We start from the raw sequence: 20,811 nt of genomic DNA on the forward strand, positions 1-20,811 counted from the left end.
AGTTTGGGATGAATAGTTTGCTATTTCAGGCTTTTCTGAGGTAAGGTTTCTTAGTATTTCATAGGTGTGTTTTGTCTGAAACTTATGATTTGAGGTATGTAATTTGCTATTTCAGACTTTTCATAACCAGATTTCTTAGTCTTTCGTAGGTGTGTGGTGTCTGAAACCTATGATTTGGGAGGTGTGGGTTGCTATTTTTTGACTTTTCTGAGCTGGATTTCTTAGCCTTTCGTAGGTATGTGTTGACTGAAACCTATGATTTGGGGCTCCATTTTTCATAGAAGATAGAAAAGTTCATGATCTCTTCTGAATTTTACCAAAGAACAGAATTCAGTTCTAATTTCTCCAGAGAAAACAAAAATCTTACTCTTCAGTTCTTTATTTCTAAAAGACATAAAGAAATTTAAAGTTCTATTCTAAATTTTTCGGTGGAAGATAGAAAAAGTAATACCATACTTATGAATGTTTTCACGGAAGATAAAAAGTTCTAGTCCAATTTAAAATTTTCTCAATGAAGTGAAGAAAAGTTCAAGTACTCTACTGAATTTTACCAAAGAACACAATTCAATTCTAATTTCTCCAGAGAAAATAAAAATCTTCCACTTAAGTTCTTTATTTCACAAAGACATAAAGAAATTTAGAGGTCAATTCTAAATTTTTCGGTGGAAGATAGAAAAAGTTATACCATACTTGTGAATATTTTCACGGAAGATTAAAAGTTCTAGTTCAATTTAAAATTTTCTCAACGAAGTCAAGGAAAGTTCAAGTTCTCTTCTGAATTTTCTCAATGAAAAAGAAATTAGTCATTGATCATTTCTATTTTTCCAAATAATATAAAAATTTTCCACTTTAGTTCAGATCATTCTCGAAGGGTTGAAAAATTTAAAATACTGTTCCAAATTTTTCACAGAAGATAAGAAAGTTCAAGCTCTCTTTGGAATTTTACCAAAGAACAAAATTCCATTCTAATTTCTTCAGAGAAAACATAATTATTCCACTTCAGCTCTGTATTTAAAAAGGACATAAAGAAATTTAGAGTTCAATTCGAAATTTTTTGGTGGAAGATAGAAAAAGTAATACCATCCTTGTGAATATTTTTACGGTAGATAAAAAGTTCTAGTTCAATTTTTAATTTTCTCAACGAAGTGAAGAAAAGTTCAAGTTCTCTACTGAATTTTACCAAAGAACACAATTCAATTCTAATTTATCCAGAGAAAATAAAGATCTTCCACTTAACTTCTTTATTTCACAAAAACATAAAGAAATTTAAAGTTCATTTCTAAATTTTTCAGTGGAAGATAGAAAAAGTAATACCATACTTGTGAATATTTTCTCGGAAGATAAAAACTTCTAGTTCAATTAAAAATTTTCTCACCGAAGTGAAGAAGAATTCAAATTCTCTTCTGAATTCTACCAAAGAACACAATTCAATTTTAATTTCACCAGAGAAAATAAAAATCTTCCACTTCAGTTCTTTATTTCACAATGACATAAAGAAGTTTATAGTTCAATTCTAAATTTTTCGGGGGAAGATGGAAAAAGTAATACCATACTTGTGAATATTTTCACGGAAGATAAAAAGTTCTAGTTCAATTTAAAATTTTCTCAACGAAGTGAAAAAAAGTTCAAGTTCTCTACTGACTTTTACCAAAGAACACAATTCAATTCTAATTTCTCCAGAGAAAACAAAAATCTTCCACTTAAGTTCTTTATTCTACAAAGACATAAAGAAATTCAGAGTTCAATACTAAATTTTTCGGTGGAAGATAGAAAAAGTAATAACATACTTGTGAATATTTTCCCGGAAGATAAAAAGTTCTAGTTCAATTCAAAATTATCTCAACGAAGTGAAGAAGAATTCAAGTTCTCTTCTGAATTTTACCAAAGAACACAATTCAATTCTAATTTCACCAGAGAAAATAAAACTCTTCCACTTCTGTTCTTTATTTCACAAAGACATAAAGAAATTTAAAGTTCAATTCTAAATTTTTCCTTGGAAGATAGAAAAAGTAATAGCATACTTGTGAATATTTTATCGAAGAGATGAAAAATTTAAAATACTGTTCCAAATTTTTCACAGAAGATAAAAAAGCTCAAGTTCTCTTCGGAATTTTACCAAAGAACATAATTCAATTCTAATTTCTCCAGAGACAACAAAAATCTTCCACTTCAGTTCTTTATTTCACAAAGACATAAAGACATTTCGAGTTCAATTCTAAATTTTTCGGTGGAAGATAGAAAAAGTAATACCATACTTGTGACTATTTTCCCGGAAGATAAAAAGTTCTAGTTCAATTTAAAATTTTCTCAACAAAGTGAAGAAAAATTAAAGTTCTCTTCTGAATTTTACCAGAGAACACAATTCAATTCTAATTTCACCAGAGAAAATCCAAATCTTCCACTTCAGTTATATATTTCACAAAGGCATAAAGAAATTTAAACTTCAATTCTAAATTTTTCGGAGGAAAAAAGAAAAAGTAATACCATACTTGTGAATATTTTCACGGAAGATAAAAAGTTTTTGTTCAATTTAAAATTTTATCAATGACGTGAAAAAAAATTCAAGTTCTCTTCTGAATTTTACCAAAGAACACAATTCAACTCTAATTTCACCAGAGAAAATAAAAATCTTCCACTTCAGTTCTATATTTCACAAAGACAAAGAAATTTAAAGTTCAATTCTAAATTTTTCGGTGGAAGATAGAAAAAGTAATAACATACCGGTGAATATTTTCTCGAAGAGATGAAAAATTTAAAATACTGTTCCAAATTTTTCACAGAAGATAAAAAAGTTCAAGTTCTCTTCGGATTTTTACCAAAGAACACAATTCAATTCTAATTTCTCCAGAGAAAACAAAAATCTTCCACTTCAGTTCTTTATTTCACAAAGACATAAAGAAATTTAGAGTTCAATTCTAAATTTTTCGGTGGAAGATAGAATAAGTAATACCATACTTGTGAATATTTTCACGGTAGATAAAAAGTTCTAGTTCAATTTTAAATTTTCTCAACGAAGTGAAGAAAAGTTCAAGTTCTCTACTGAATTTTACCAAAGAACACAATTCAATTCTAATTTATCCAGAGAAAATAAAGATCTTCCACTTAACTTCTTTATTTCACAAAAACATAAAGAAATTTAAAGTTCAATTCTAAATTTTTCAGCGGAAGATAGAAAAAGTAATACCATACTTGTGAATATTTTCCCGGAAGACAAAAAGTTCTAGTTCAATTTAAAATTTTCTCAACGAAGTGAGGAAAAATTCAAGTTCTCTTCTGAATTTTACCAAAGAACACAATTCAATTCTAATTTCACCAGAGAAAATAAAAATCTTCCACTTCAGTTCTTTATTTCACAAAGACATAAAGAAATTTAAAGTTCAATTCTAAATTTTTCGGGGGAAGATGGAAAAAGTAATACCATACTTGTGAATATTTTCACGGAAGATAAAAAGTTCTAGTTCAATTTAAAATTTTCTCAACGAAGTGAAGAATAATTCAAGTTCTCTATTGAATTTTACCAAAGAACACAATTCAATTCTAATTTATCCAGAGAAAACAAAAATCTTCCACTTAAGTTCTTTATTCTACAAAGACATAAAGAAATTTAGAGTTCAATACTAAATTTTTCGGTGGAAGATAGAAAAAGTAATACCATACTTGTGAATATTGTACCGGAATATAAAAAGTTCTAGTTCAATTCAAAATTTTCTCAACGAAGTGAAGAGGAATTTAAGTTCCCTCTTGAATTTTACCATAGAACACAATTCAATTCTAATTTCACCAGAGAAAATAAAAATCTTCCACTTAAGTTCTTTATTTCACAAAGACATAAAGAAATTTAAAGTTCAATTCTAAATTTTTCCGTGGAAGATAGAAAAAGTAATAACATACTTGTGAATATTTTCTCGAAGAGATGAAAAATTTAAAATACTGTTCCAAATTTTTCAAAGAAGATAAAAAAGTTCAAGTTCTCTTGGGAATTTTACCAAAGAACATAATTCAATTCTAATTTCTTCAGAGAAAACAAAAATCTTCCACTTCAGTTCTTTATTTCACAAAGACAAAGAAATTTAGAGTTCAATTCTAAATTTTTCGGTGGAAGATAGAAAAAGTAATACCATACTTGTGAATATTTTCCCGTAAGATAAAAAGTTCTTGTTCAATTTAAAATTTTCTCAACTAAGTGAAGAAAAATTCAAGTTCTCTTCTGAATTTTACCAAAGAACACAATTCAATTCTAATTTCACAAGAGAATATCAAAATCTTCCACTTAAGTTCTAAATTTCACAAAGACATAAAGAAATTTTAAGTTCAATTCCAAATTTTTCGGTGGAAACAAGAAAAAGTAATACCATACTTGTGAATATTTTCACGGAAGATAAAAAGTTCTAGTTCAATTTAAAATTTTCTCAATGAAGTGAAGAAAAATTCAAGTTCTCTTCTGAATTTTACCAAAGAACACAATTCAATTCTAATTTCATCAGAGAAAATAAAAATCTTCCACTTCAGTTCTATATTTCACAAAGACAAAGAAATTTAAAGTTCAATTCTAAATTTTTCGGTGGAAGATAGAAAAATTAATACCATACCTGTGAATATTTTCTCGAAGAGATGAAAAATTTAAAATACTGTTCCAAATTTTTCACAGAAGATAAAAAAGTTCAAGTTCTCTTCGGAATTTTACCAAAGAACACAATTCATTTCTAATTTCTCCAGACAAAATAAAAATCTTCCACTTCAGTTCTTTATTTCACAAAGACATAAAGAAATTTAAAGTTCAATTCTAAATTTTTCGGTGGAAGATAGAAAAAGTAATACCATACTTGTGAATATTTTCCCGGAAGATAAAAAGTTCTAGTTCAATTTACAATTTTCTCAACGAAGTGAAGAAAAGTTCAAGTTCTCTTCTGAATTTTACTAAAGAACACAATTCAATTATAATTTCACCATAGAAAATAAAAATCTTCCACTTCAGTTCTTTATTTCACAAAGACATAAAGAAATTTAAAGTTCAATTCTAAATTTTTCGGTGGAAGATAGAAAAAGTAATACCATACTTGGGAATATTTTCATGGAATATCAAAAGTTCTACTTAAATTTAAAACTTTGTCAACGAAGTCAAGGAAAGTTCAAGTTCTCTTCTGAATTTTACCAAAGAACACACTTCAATTCTAATTTCTCCAGAGAAAATAAAAAGCTTACACTTCAGTTTTAAGTTCCCCAATGAAATAAAGAAATTTACAAGTTCTATTCTAAATTTTTAGATGAAAGATAGAAAAAGTAATACTATGATTGTGATAATTTTCCATGAAGATCAAAAGTTTCACTTTATTTATAATTTTTCTTAAATTCAGTTCTGATTTTTCTCAAAGAGATGAAAAATTTAAAGTTCTGTTCCAAATTTTTCATAAAAGATAGAAAAAGTTATACATTGATTGTGAATATTCAACATGAAGATAAGGAACTCCACTTTAATTCAGAGCTTTCTCGAAGAAGTGTAAAATGTTCAAGTTCTCTTCTGAATTTTCTTAAAGAGAAAAAAGTTAGCTCAATTCTGAATTTTACCAATGAAAATGAAAAAACCTTCCACTTCAGTTCATAATATCTCAAAGAAATAAGAAATTTAAAGTTCAGTTCTAAATTTTTCTGTAGAAGATAGAAAAAGTTATACTATGATTGTGATTATTTTCCAGGTGAAGATAAAAAGTTTCAATTTAATTCCAATTTTCTTAAATTCAGTTCCGATATTTTGCAGAGAGATGAAAAATTTAAAGTTCAGTTCCAAATTTTTCATAGAAGATAGAAAAAGTTCTACATTGATTTTGAATCTCCGACATGAAGATAAGGTGCATCACTTTAATTCTGAGTTTTCTCGAAGAAGTGCAAAATGTTCAAGTTCTCTTCTGAATTTTCTTAAAGAAGTGAAAAAGTTAGCTCAATTCTGAATTTTACCAATGAAAATGAAAAAACCTTCCATTTCAGTTCATAATATCTCAAAGACATAAAAAATTTAAAGTTCAGTTCAAAATTTTTCTATAGAAGATAGGAAAAGCTAAAATATGAGTGTGATTATTTTCCAGGGAAGATAAAAGGTTTCAATTTAATTCTAATTTTCTTAAATTCAGTTCCGATTTTTTGCAAAGAGATGAAAAATTTAAAGTTTTGTTCCAAATTTTTCATAGAAGATAGAAAAAGTTATACATTGATTTTGAATCTTCGACATGTAGATAAGGTGCATCACTTTAATTCTGAGTTTTCTCGAAGAAGTGCAAAATGTTCAAGTTCTCTTCTTAATTTTCTTAATAAAGATAAAAAAGTTAGCTTAATTCTGAATTTTACCAATGAAAATGAAAAAAGCTTCCACTTCAGTTCTTAATTTCTCAAAGAAATAAAAAATTCAAAGTTCTCTTCTAATTTTTACAAGAAAATAAAAAGGTTACATTTCAGTTCTGGTTTTTTCTCAAAGAGATGAAAAATTTAAAGTTCTATTCTAATTTTAAATTAAATTTTAGCTCCTTTGCCTTATGGATTTACCCCTCAAATTTTTAAATTAGAAAATGAGTGACTCCTTCTATTATTAAAGACACTCGTTCAAACTCGTTCATCTAACCTCCAAAACAATAGGTTAGGTTAGGTATAAATAAATATTAATAAATAAATAGAAACATTTCTACATGTTTAAGTTAGGTTAGGTTAGGTTAACTTATCATGAGAGCTCATGATAAGTTAACCTAACCTTTTCTGGCGAGTATGGTTAGGTTAGGTTGGGCTAGATTAAGTACGCTTTACTTAGGTTAGCTTAGGTTAGGTGAGAGACAGGCAAAAAATTAGGTGTATGATTAGGTTAGGTTAGATTAAGTTAGGTTAGGTTAAGTTAGGTTAGGCTAGGTTAGCCTACGTACGCACGCGTAAGTAGGCTAACCTAACAACCTAACCTAACTTAATCTAACCTAACCTAATCATACACCTAACTTTTTGCCTGTCTCTCACCTAACCTAAGCTAACCTAAGTGAAGCGTACTTAATCTAACCTAACCATACTCGCCAGAAAAGGTTAGGTTAACTTATCATGAGCGCTCATGATAAGTTAACCTAACCTAACTTAAACATGTTGAAATGTTTCTATTTATTTATTAATATTTATTTATACCTAACCTAACCTATTGTTTTGGAGGTTAGATGAACGAGTTTGAACGATTGTCTTTAATAATAGAAGGAGTCAAAAATTTTTTAATTTAAAAATTTGAGGGGTAAATCCCTAAGACAAAGCAAATAAAATATAATTTAAAATTATGATAGAACTTAAAATTTTTCATCTCTTTGAGAAAAAAACAGAACTGATGTGGAACCTTTTTATTTTCTTGGAAAAATTAGAAGAGACCTTTGAATTTTTTATGTCTGTGAGAAATTAAGAACTGAAGTGGAAGCTTTTTTCATTTTCGTTGGTAAAATTCAGAATTGAGCTAACTTTTTTCTCTTCTTTAAGAAAATTCAGAAGAGAACTTGAACATTTTGCACTTCTTCGAGAAAACTCAGAATTAAAGTGATGCACCTTATCTTCATGTCAAAGATTCAAAATCAATGTATAACTTTTTCTATCTTCTATGAAAAATTTGGCCCAGAACTTTAAATTTTTCATCTCTCTGCAAAAAATCGGAACTGGATTTAAGAAAATTAGAATTAAAGTGAAACTTTTTATCTTCACTGTAAAATAATCACAATCATATTATAACTTTCCCTATCTTCTACAGAAAAAATTAGAACTGAACTTTAAATTTCATATGTCTTTTATATATTATGAACGGAAGTGGAAGGTTTTTTCATTTTCATTGGTAAAATTCAGAATTGAGCTAACTTTTTTCTCTTCTTTAAGAAAATTCAGAAGAGAACTTGAACATTTTGCACTTCTTCGAGAAAACTCAGAATTAAAGTGATGCACCTTATCTTCATGTCGAAGATTCAAAATCAATGTATAACTTTTTCTATCTTCTATGAAAAATTTGGAACTGAACTAAATTTTTCATCTCTGCAAAAAATCGGAACTGAACTTAAGAAAATTAGAATTAAAGTGAAACTTTTTATCTTCACTGGAAAATAATCACAGTCTTAGTATCATCTTTCCTATCTTCTACAAAAAAATTTAGAACTGAACTTTAAATTCTTTATGTCTTTGAGATATTATGAACTGAAGTGGAAGGTTTTTTTCATTTTCATTGGTAAAATTCAGAATTGAGCTAACTTTTTTCTCTTCTTTAAGAAAATTCAGAAGAGAACTTGAACATTTTGCACTTCTTCGAGAAAGCTCTGAATTAAATTGGAGTTCCTTATCTTCATGTTGAATATTCACAATCAATTTATAACTTTTTCTATCTTCTATGAAAAATTTGGACCAGAACTTTAAATGGTTCATTTTTTTGAGAAAAATCAGAACTGAATTTAAGAAAAATTAGAAATAAAGTGAAACTGTTGATCTTCATGGAAAACAATCACAATCATAGAATTACTTCTTCTTTCTTCCATCTAAAAATTTAGAATAGAACTTTAAATTTCTTTATTTCTTTGCGGAACTTAAAACTGAAGTGGAAGATTTTTATTATCTCCGGAGAAATTAGAATTGAAGTGTGTTCTTTGGTAAATTTCAGAAGAGAACTTGAACTTTTCTTTACTTCGTTGAGAAAATTTTAAATTGAACTACAACTTTTTATCTTCCAGGAAAATATTCACAGGTATGGTATTGATTTTTCTATATTCCAACGAAAAATTTATAATTGAACTTTAAATTTATTTATGTCTTTGTGATATAATTAAATGAATTGGAAGATTTTTATTTTATCTGGTGAAATTAGAATTGAATCGTGTTCTTTAGTAAAATTCAGAAGAGAACTTGAACTTTTCTTCACTTCGTTGAAAAAATTTTAAATTGAACTAGAACTTTTTATCTTCCGGGAAAATATTCACAAGTATGGTATTACTTTTTCTATCTTCCACCGAAAAATTTAGAATTGAACTTTAAATTTCTTTATGTTTTTGTGAAATAAAGAACTTAAGTGGAAGATTTTTATTTTCTCTGGAGAAATTAGAATTGAATTGTGTTCTTTGGTAAAATTCCGAAGAGAACTTGAACTTTTTTATCTCCTGTGAAAAAATTGGAACAGTATTTAAAATTTTTCATCTCTTCGAGAAAATATTCACAGGTATTGTATTACTTTTTCTATTTTCCACAGAAAAATTTAGAATTTAACTTTAAATTTCTCTGTGTCATTGTGAAATATAGAACTGAAGTGTAAGATTTTTATTTTCTCTCTTGTAATTAGAATTTAATTGTGTTCTTTCGTAAAATTCAGAAGAGAAAATGAACTTTTATTCAATTCATTGAGAAAATTTTTAATTGAACAAGAAATTTTTATCTTCCGGGAAAATATTCACAAGTATGGTATTTCTTTTTCTTGTTTCCACCGAAAAATTTAGAATTGAACTTAAAATTTCTTTATGTCTTTGTGAAATATAGAACTTAAGTGGAAGATTTGGATTTTCTCTGGTGAAATTAGAAATGAATTGTATTCTTTGGTAAAATTCAGAAGAGAACTTGAACTTTTCTTCACTTTGTAGTGAAAATTTAAAATTGAACTTGAATTTTTTATTTTCCGGGAAAATAATCATAAGTATGGTATTACTTTTTCTATCTTCCTTCGAAAAATTTAGAATTGAACTCTAAATTTCTTTATGTCTTTGTGAAATAAAGAACTGAAGTGGAAGATTTTTGTTTTCTCTGGAGAAATTAGAATTGAATTTTGTTCTTTGGTAAAATTCCAAAGAGAACTTGAACTTTTTTATCTTCTGTGAAAAATTTGTAACAGTATTTTAAATTTCTCATCTCTTTGAGAAAATATTCACAAGTAAGGTATTACTTTTTCTATCTTCCACGAAAAAAATTAGAATTGAAATTTAAATATCTTTATGTCTTTGTTAAATAAAGAAATTAAGTGGAAGATTTTTATTTTCTCTTGTGAAATTAGAATTGAATTGTGTTCTTTGGTAAAATTAATAAGATAACTTGAATTCTTCTTCACTTCGTTGAGAAAATTTTGAATCGAACTAGAAATTTTTATCGTCCGTGAAAATATTCACATGTAAAGAATTACTTTTTCTATTTTCAACCGAAAAATTTAGAATTGAACTTTGAATTTCTTTATGTCTTTGTAGAATAACGAACTTAAGTGGAAGATTTTTGTTTTCTCTTGAGAAATTAGAATTGAAATGTGTTCTTTGGTAAAATTCAGTAGAGAACTTGAACTTATCTTCACTTCGTTGAGAAAATTTTAAATTGAACTAGAACTTTTTATCTTCCGTGAAAATATTCATAATTATGGTATTACTTTTTCTATCTTCCACCGAAAATTTAGAATTGAACTTTAAATTTCTTTATGTCATTGTGAAATAAAGAACTGAAGTGGAAGATTTTTCTTTTCTCTGGTGAAATTAGAATTGAATTGTGTTCTTTGGTAGAATTCAGAAGAGAACTTGAATTCTTCTTCACTTCGGTGAGAAAATTTTAAATTGAACCAGAACTTTTTATCTTCCGGGAAAATATTCACAAGTATGGTATTACTTTTTCTATCTTCCACTGAAAAATTTAGAATTGAACTTTAAATTTCTTTATGTCTTTGTGAAATAAAGAACTTAGAGGAAGATTTTTATTTTCTCTGGATAAATTAGAATTGAATTGTGTTCTTTGGTAAAATTCAGTAGAGAACTTGAACTTTTCTTCATTTCGTTGAGAAAATTTTAAATTGAACTAGAACTTTTTATCTTCCGTGAAAATATTCATAATTATGGTATTACTTTTTCTATCTTCCACCGAAAATTTAGAATTGAACTTTAAATTTCTTTATGTCTTTGTGAAATAAATAACTGAAGTGGAAGATTTTTATTTTCTCTCGTGAAATTAGTATTGAATTGTGTTCTTTTGTAAAACTCAGAAGAGAACTTGAATTCTTCTTCACTTCGTTGAGAAAATTTTAAATTTAACTAGAACTTTTTATCTTCCGGGAAAATATTCACAAGTATGGTATTACTTTTTCTATCTTCTACTGAAAAATTTAGAATTGAACTTTAAATTTCTTTATGTCTTTGTGAAATAATGAACTTAAGTGGAAGATTGTTATTTTCTCTGGATAAATTAGAATTGAATTGTTTTCTTTGGTAAAATTCAGAAGAAAACTTGAACTTTTCTTCACTTCGTTGAGAAAATTTAAATTTGAACAAGACCCTTTTATCTTCCGTGAAAATATTCACGAGTAAAGTATTACTTTTTCTATCTTTCATCTAAAAATTTAGAATTGAACTCTAGATTTATTTATGTCTTTGTGAAATAAAGAACTGAAGTGGAAGAGTTTTGTTTTCTCTGGAGAAATTAGAATTGAATTGTGTTCTTTGGTAAAATTCCGGAGAACTTGAACTTTTTTATCTTCTGTGAAAAATTTGGAATAGTATTTTAAATTTTTCATCTCTTCGAGACAGATCTGAACTAAAGTGGAAAATTTTTATATTATTTGGAAAAATAGAAATGATCAATGACTAATTTCTTTTTCATTGAGAAAATTCAGAAGAGAACTTGAACTTTCCTTGACTTCGTTGAGAAAATTTTAAATTGAACTAGGACTTATTATCTTCCGTGAAAATATTCACACGTATGGTATTACTTTTTCTATCTTCCACCGAAAAATTTAGAATTGAACTTTAAATTTCTTTATATCTTTGTGAAATAAAGAACTTAAGTGGAAGATTTTTATTTTCTCTGGAGAAATTGGAATTGAATTGTGTTCTTTGGTAAAATTCGGAAGAGAACATGAACTTTTCTTCACTTCATTGAGAAAATTTTAAATTGGACTAGAACTTTTTATCTTCCGTGAAAAAATTCATAAGTATGGTATTACTTTTTCTATCTTCCACGGAAAAATTTAGAATTGAACTTTAAATTTCTTTATGTCTTTGTGAAATAAAGAACTGAAGAGGAAGATTTTTGTTTTCTCTGGAGAAATTAGAACTGAATTATGTTCTTTGGTAAAATTCAGAAGAGATCATGAACTTTTCTATCTTCTATGAAAAATTGAGCCCCAAATCATAGGTTTCAGTCAACACACACCTACGAATGGCTAAGAAATCCAGCTCACAAAAGTCAAAAAATAGCAACCCACACCTCCCAAATCATAGGTTTCAGACACCACACACCTACGAAAGACTAAGAAATCTGGTTATGAAAAGTCGGAAATAGCAAATTGCATACCTCAAATCATAAGTTTCAGACAAAACACACCTATGAAATACTAAGAAACCTTAGCTCAGAAAAGCTTGAAATAGCAAACTATTCATCCCAAACTATAGGTTTCAGACAACAAACACCTATGAGGAACTAAGAATCCTAGCTCTGAAAAGTCTATAAAGCAAAATACAACTCCCAAATCATAATTTTCTGACAGCACGCACCTATGAAAGGCTAAGAAACCTAGCTCAGAAAAGTCAAATAGCAAATTAACCATTTCCCAAATCATAGGTTTCAGACAACACATACCTAGGAAAGGCTAAGAAATCCAGCTCAGAAAAGTCAAAAATAGCAACCCACCCATCCCAAATCATTGGTTTCAGACAACACACATCAACGAAAGACTAAAAAATATAGCTTAGAAAAGCCCGAAATAGTAATTTACATATCCCAAATCATAAGATTCAGACAACATTCACCTACGAAATACTATGAAACCTTAGCTCAGAAAAGCCTGAAATAGCAAATTACACACCTACGAAATAGTAAGAAACCTTAGCTCAGAAAAGCCTGAAATAGCAAACTACTCATCCCAAACTATAGGTTTCAAAAAATATTAAAAAATGGGGGAGGGAAGGGGAGGGGAAGGTGAGGAGGGGGAGTAGAGGGAGGGGCCCTTCGGGGGCCATGGGGGGAGGGGGTCTTTGGGGCCTGGGGGGTCCTTTGGGGGTCTGGGGGACCCTTGAGGGCCGGGTGGGCCTTTCTGAGCCCGGTGGACCTTTGAGGACCGGGGGCTTCCTTCGGGGCTGGGGTGGGGTATGAGGACCCTTCGGGGTTGGGGTGGGGTATGAGGACTCTTTGGGGTTGTGGTAGGGGACCTCACAACACTGTGCAAATGGAACTTGTGTATTATGACGACCACAGAGTTTCACCCTCAAATCCTCTTCTAAAATCATCTTTTAATATGTCTCTAACTGTTTCGCCGAAATAATTCCCTAAAACGGTTTCGCCCAAATAATCCCTAATCGTAACTTCAGCGTATTCCTTTTGTTTTTGGCATCTCTGCGCTGTCACATTTCAAATTTCTAGGAAACCCTTTCCTACGTTAATCTCTTCATCTCATAAATGTTCCTAGTTACACTATTAAGGTTTCGTTAGAATATCAATTTATCTCTCCGACTTAAAGCTCATTGAAGCAGTATTTAAAAATATAATTTCTATCTCTTTATAATCCCGCATAATTCCAAGATAACAAGTGATGTTATTTCTAATTCCTGACACTAAAGATCAATGAAGCCCTATTTAAAAATAGAATATTAATTTTTCTCTCTGACCTAAAGAACGTTTATCCCTCAGACCTAAGATTAAAGAAACCATAATGTTTCTTAATTCCCCCTTCGTGAATCAATACATTCCCCTAGCGATTATGTAAATCAATTTCTCAGGTTAGGTTAGCCTAAAGATCAAGGAAGCCATGTTTGTTTCTTAATCCCCCTTTCGTAAATCATTACATTCTCCCCCACCGATTATGTAAATCAATTTCTCAGGTTAGGTTATCCTAAAGATCAAAGAAGCCATGTTTGTTTCTTAATTCCCCATTCGTGAACCAATAATTCCCCCACCGATTATGTAAATCACCCCAATGTCATTACACCTGGACAAACAACAGCAAATAAATCGACCTTGAAACATCCATCAAAGTGAGAAAATTCCTGTTTTTCCATTCTCACTGACAACGAACAGACATAAAAACATGCATAAATTATGTAAAACAGTTGTAGGTGGCAGCAGGGGTGAGTTGTGGGACCTCCTGAGGCCTTTCTACTAATAGCAGCAGTAGTAACGGTACTTGTGTCTTAAAGCCACAACACTCAAGTTCTCTCGAGATTTTGTATCGCGAACATGAGACAATAACCGGTTTTCATGGTCTTTATACCAGATTAAATAAAAAAAAACAAGTTTTTTTTAACTGAAAGTAAGGAGCGACATTAAAACTTAAAACGAAAAGAAATTATTACGTATAGGAAAGGGGATGTCCCCTCCTCAACGTCTCACTCTTATGCTAAAGCTTTTTATTGTTTAAAAAAATAGAGTTGTGAGAGAGAGTCAAGCGTAAAGAGCGAGACGTTGAGGAGGGGACAGCCCCTTTCCTATACGGAATAATTTCTATTCGTTTTAAGTTTTAATGTCGCTCCTTACTTTCAGTTAAAAAAAACTGGTTTTTTATTTATTTTGGATCACCGTACATGAATAATTAAAACAAAATTTGCATATTAATTATACTTTTATTTGATTAAGTGGCTTTCTCGAAAGTTGTTTAGTTTTATTTACGAACGTTTTTATTAGTAATAAGTATACGTAACTTACGAATTAACATACGTAACGAACTTCTATATTCATATATTTTTAATATGTGTATTAGGGGGTTCGCCTCCAATTCAATACCTCGCTCTTTACGCTAAAGTTCGAATTTTGTTCCAAATCTTTAAAAATGACCCCTTAATCAAAAAGGTCGTTAATTAGAGTAAATAGCTCTTATGAAAGTACTAAAAAATCTTTGACTTAAAGAGCGAGGTATTGACTAGGGGGCGAACCCAATCATATACGTAATAATTTCTGTTCGTTTTAAGTTTTGATGTTGCTCCTTACTTTCAGTTGAAAAACTTTTTTTTTAATTTAATTTCTGATCGTTTTTTAAATAATGCTGGAAAATCCAGCACCCCCTTCATAGCAATGTCCCTTCCCCCATAAAAAATTCCTCCATGGAAAGATCCTCCCATATGACCCCCACCCCCCTTCCACTAACCAAAAACATCCCCCCTAAAACGTCTGTATATTTCCCAATAAACAATACTATATGTAAACATTGGGTTAAGTTCATAACTTTCAGCCTTCACCCCAGGGACTTTGGGGGATTAAGTTATCCTAAAAGACATAGGTATTATATTTTCGACCGTGCTGAACAAAATGGCTATCTTAAAAATTTGATCGGGTGACTTTGGGAAAAAAATGAGCGTGGGAGGGGGCCTAGATGCCCTCCATTTTTTCGGTCACTTAAAAAGGGCACTATAACTTATAATTTCCATTCAAATGAGCTCTCCCACGATGGGAAAAAAAAATAAGAAAAAACTAAAAAACAACTACAGACACACCTGTTATTTTTTTTGTTGCAAAAAAATACAAAATTCTACTTTTTTGTAGATAAGAACTAGAAACTTTTACAGTAGGGTTTTCTGATATGCTTGATTTGATGGTGCGATTTCCATAAAGGTTCTATAATTTTTAGAGGGTGTTACCCCTTTTTTCAAATATCAGGCAAATTTTCTCAGGCACGTAACTTTTGATGTGTAGGACTAAACTTGATAAAACTTATATATTTTAAATCAACATTAAAATCTGATTCTTTTGATGCATCTATTGGTATCAAAATTCCGTTTTTTAGAGTTTCGGTTACTATTGAGCCGGGTCGCTCCTTACTTAGAGTTTGTTAGTAGGAACTCTTTGACAATATTAGTTTCATCTCAGTGGGAAACTACATTGTAGCTATATTTTAATTAAATATTTAGTTGGTATTTTTGTTAAGTTAGGTCGTATTTAATTTAATGTGGTCTGGGCGGCCCCCTTCCATAAATCTTCGTTATAGTCTCCATAATTTTGTTACTGAACTATTATATTTTCATCATATTTTGGTACATTTCATTATGATTAACCCAACTTCGCTTCTTGAGTGTGGTGGCTATAAGACACAAGTACCGTAGTAACAGAGCAAGCATATTAGTTTGATCTGATTTTGATTTACCTTTTTTCGCTTATATTTGAGTCGGGAGGGGTGCTGTAATCAATTTTTCCCCCGCATCGCCAACCCCAGGAACGGCTTTGTAATGGAGGAGGGATTGCGGTCATTGTTGTTGGTCACATCCTAATAAAATAACAGTAGTACTACAAAATGTATTTTACCAAATAACATGGTAGCTTTTTTTTAACAATCCACCCACCTCCAGATGGTTGCCGCTATAATTCTAGGATATACAAAAAAAATAGAACAAAGAAATTATTACTTTATATTTGCAGTGATTTTCTATTAATCAGAGTATCATGCTTCCTTCCATTGTTACTCACATAGGCTATATTGGAATATATTCAAATAATATTTGGTGCTTACGTCTTATAACGACCACACCAAAGAAGTGAAGTTATGTTAATCATAGTGAAATATACCAAAATGTGAATTAAAAGTTAAGACTTTAGTCAAAAAATTATGGAAAATACAACATAGAATTATGGGAAGCAGGCCGGCCAGAACACATTATATCTAATACCTAAATTAGCCGCCTCTATATATTCAATATTTAATTAAAATATACCCCCAAAGTAGTTTCTCTCGCTCAGGCTAAGCTCATTATCTCCGAGAAAAGACAAAGAACCGATTTCATTACAAATCAAGAACAAAGTGTGGTCGTTATAACACTTAAGTACCTAATATACTAATCTAGTAATTATATTGAAATCTTAGCGGAAATTGTTTCATCAGGTCAAGAATGTGACATTAAATTGATTGAATTCACTTTTGTTGGTTTGACATTAAGAACAAACTGTTGATAAGAAATAAGTGGAAAAAAATCAAACAAACAATATCTACAAAGTTAGTTTCTCAACTGGGACTGTAACCAGTCTAGGCATTAGATCCCATTTTAACAGTAGTGATTTTATGCTGGAAAAAGCGTGAATGGCGAATATACGAGTATATTTATTTTTTTACAATATAAGTTTCCAAAGATTGCCCGTGATTCGATATAATTTCAAACTGAATGAATTAAGAAAATTCTATCGTTTCCATGCTACATTTTCATTACTTTTTTTGTGGATTGGTAATAAATACACATAAATAAATTAATGAAATGTATATGAATAAATTATGTTCGGATTTGTTAAACAACTTTGAACAAAACAATATCAAAAGAAATAATTCCTTTTTTTCTATAACCAAAATACATCGAATGGGACATCCAAGATTAGATACGTTTAGAATTGTCTTGAGTTTCGTTTTATTTTCTTCTTCATTTTTATTTCCCGTGATGAAATTGTTTAAATCACAGAGTCCGATAAATTACAGAAAAGAATATTCAAAAGTAGTCTAGTCAAGAACTTTGCCTTGTCTGTTTGTCAGACCGTAACTGTAAGACAAAACTGCATTTTCTTAAACCACCCAGAACCACCTACTCTAAAGGCATTACATTCACCCATCATGACGGATCCGCCTTTATTTCTTTGAATGAGAAATAGCGAAGTAGAGTCCATCTAGCGGTAACAATTAATGCTTTTTCAAGCAAGTTTACATTAGTTTTTACAGAAAATTCAAAGCAATTTAAAAAATATGGCACGGCGAATAAATAGATCTGAAGCTAATGAACAATATGGTGTAAAGACCTTGTCTATTCGGTTGAAATAGTAGCTTCAGCTTAGTCGCGAAATTCCTTATTTTAAAAAAAAATATTTTTCTTTAAAAAAAAGAGTTAAGCAAATTAAAAAAAAGTAATGCGGTGAATTTATAAAGTTAAATCTCAGCTATCGAATAATACCAAAATTTTTACCTTTCGTTGAAACTTGAAGACGGTACGCGATCTATTTAAAATCGGCCAAAAACATGGATGGTAAGCATAAACCTTAAAGCAAAAGCAAATGGAAAGGTTCCGGTTGCGTTTTTGGATTCACCGTATGTATTTCTTCTTGAATTAAAAATTTTAACTTGAGCAGAAAAAAGTTTAATTATGTTCCTCACTGTTATCTGTAGCAGAGAAATTACAAGCTTTTAATTGCTATACTTTTCAACGATAAATAAGCAAGTAAATAAGTGTAAATGGAACTATGCTTATTTTATTTTACTTTTAGAATGGAAACAATTTTCCGGTTGGCAGAACTCACTCAGCCAGTTCTGTACCCAACTTTTGTTGCTTGGTGATATTGATTGATGAACAAAGATATGGCAGTTGCTATCTTTTTTTAAGCAGTTTGAGGTTCATAACGAATGGTCGAAAAATTACGCTATGCTTTGCTTGACTTGATAACGTTTACTCTATGTTGGGATTTGGCAACATGCTTGACAGTCTTCCCACCACATACAGCATATATTTTGTTAGAATTCCAGTCCTTGAATGCAATACTACTTCTGCCGCTACTGAAAGTTAATTACAGCATTAATCCGTTTGGGACAGCACTACTGCACACACTCCTTCCCCTCAATCAAGGCTTCACTCTTTACTCACTCCCTGTTTCTGTGATGTTTCTATTTCCTTTAAATCTTTCTTATGATCTTGTCCTATCCTTTTTGAGGACGTCCTCCTTTTCGTTTAACCCCAGAAGAAGGATTACCAAAAAGTAGAATTTTCGGCAATCTATACTGTACAAAATATAACCCAACCCTCTTAACCTTTACTTCATTTTAGTTCAAGAAAGTCAGATTGAACGAAATTTTTAGTATAGCTCACTGTTCTATGTTGCGGTCAATCTAGACTACTCCTCGGGAAAACATCTAGCATATTGTCCTAAACAGCGTTTATGTTTCAGGGCCACTTTTAATACCAGTGTCATAACTTTGGTTTATAGTATCCTAATCTTAGTTTGAAGACATCTATTCCTATCCTCACATTTTATTTTTATTTTTTTCAAACTCCTTTAAACCCTCTGTGCCTTGGCTGTTCAATTTTTTGCATCTTTAACGCATCCGCCATCCTCATTAATAATGTTACCTAGGCAAGTGAGCTTATCCCCCCCCTCCCCCCTAAACTCTCAAAACTTACAGTTTCCCTCATTTTACTGACATTTTGTTCAGGACACTTAGATCATCCACATAACCTAAGTCAATGAGATTTTCACCTTCCTTTTTGATATCATGCTCTTTCATAGCCTTTGCTGTATTCCTTTTAACAAAAATCGATCAAAATTATCCATATAAATGGGGACAAAATAAAACCCTATTTATACTTTTGGCTCCAAACCGAGCAAACTGCTAAACTCGCTTCATAATTTTATCCCATCAACGTTATCCTCATACTTAGCACTATCCTTTAATGTACTTACCTGATAGATAATACAAGATACGACATTCACTAAAGCCCTTCTGTTAGCTGAATTGCGTTCCTATTTTTAATCTATAAGGCTCAGAACTGAATTTGTCAGATTATTCAAATAAGTCCCTTTTTTATCTAAAAAAAAATGTACAAAACCGGCAACATGCCAAAATGCTGTTTTCTTTTCGTTATAATACTTGATACACAACGAGAAGGAAAAAAAGTAACTAATATGTTCAGTCTATACAGCATTAAATTCACACAAGTTATAACACTATATGGCATAATTGCACTCACACTTCTAAATTTTAGCACTATAGAAAAGCAGGAACGACATTTTGTTTCTTATCTCGCATGTTCCCGGACAGTTCAATATAGTTTGGGAACAGGTGCTGCTGCTTGGTGAGGGAGTCTAGATCTGAGAGGGTGATTAAAAAGGGAAGGGTTTTTTTCGTGAATAAGGTGGCTCGAAAGGAGTTAGTCTGAAGTTCTAGCAGAGATTCTGACGGTTGTCAGATAATTTTTCAAAATTAGTATCCCTGAGCAACCCCTGATTAGGAACCTTAGGCTCCAAAGGTGCAATCACTAAGGCCCTAAACTGAGTCATTTACAACGAGTCCGATCCCAGAATGTCATAACAAACTGTCATACCTTGTAACAATGCTCTAAGGAGGAGTGATGGATAAAATTTTGTAGATACGGGGTGGTGCAGGCAAGAGAAGGGAGAGGCATTTGGGAATTCTGGCGCTTCCCATTATTGATTTTAGGATGAATTCTGTACTGGCTCATCTACATGTTAATTAATCTGTGTTGTTAGCTGGTTTATCTTAATTATATTGTTTCATAATCCAGTAATTTTTTTTCCGAGTGTGTATATAGAAAATAGGTTTAAATATTCATTGTAGTATGTATTTATTCGAAAATTTTAAAAGATATTCAATATTTAATGCTGACACGTCTATCCCCTATATTTCACTGTTTTAGTGTTCATAATACCTGCGTTAGTTACCTGCGTTTTTCATTTAAGTCTTCTGATTTTGTGTTGCTTGTTGACCCTCATTATTCATCGGAACTCTTTTCAAAAGTAAGGTTCTGGAGACGTCTGGCTTAATCTTTAATCTTTGAGGTTTATTCTGGAGTTGTAATTCTTAGTGCAGGCAGGGTCGGAGTTGAAATTTGAAACACAAATGAAGTTGTTGTTGGGATTCCGCTTGTTATCTTTTTTCCTTAATTTTTTTTTTTTGGCTCAGAATAACCACAATTAAGGTAAAGAGATCTGGAAGAATAAAACAAGCTAGGTTAACTCGAGATACAAATAGGGAAAACATTAATTAATGAAGCAGAAGTGATCCGTAAAAGAAAAAAGAATAGAAACTTAAGTTCATTCTTATTCGTTTTAATTATATTTTCTTTAAAATGCTATTAATTTGTAGCTACAATGCATATCATTACAAAGTAATCTGTATTATAAAGACGTTGCGTA

General features: G+C 30.5%; 1 protein-coding gene across 4 annotated transcripts in view; it reads left to right on the forward strand.

Moving 5' to 3' along the window:
* Hsf (Heat shock factor) overlaps positions 1-20,811 on the forward strand; it is a 65,814-nt gene that overhangs the window by 19,156 nt on the left and 25,847 nt on the right. The window lies entirely within an intron of this gene.

Source organism: Artemia sp. Qi Xiang Cuo, chromosome 12 (assembly GCF_049724085.1).
Source record: "Artemia sp. Qi Xiang Cuo chromosome 12, ASM4972408v1, whole genome shotgun sequence".
Classification (NCBI taxonomy): domain Eukaryota; kingdom Metazoa; phylum Arthropoda; class Branchiopoda; order Anostraca; family Artemiidae; genus Artemia; species Artemia sp. Qi Xiang Cuo.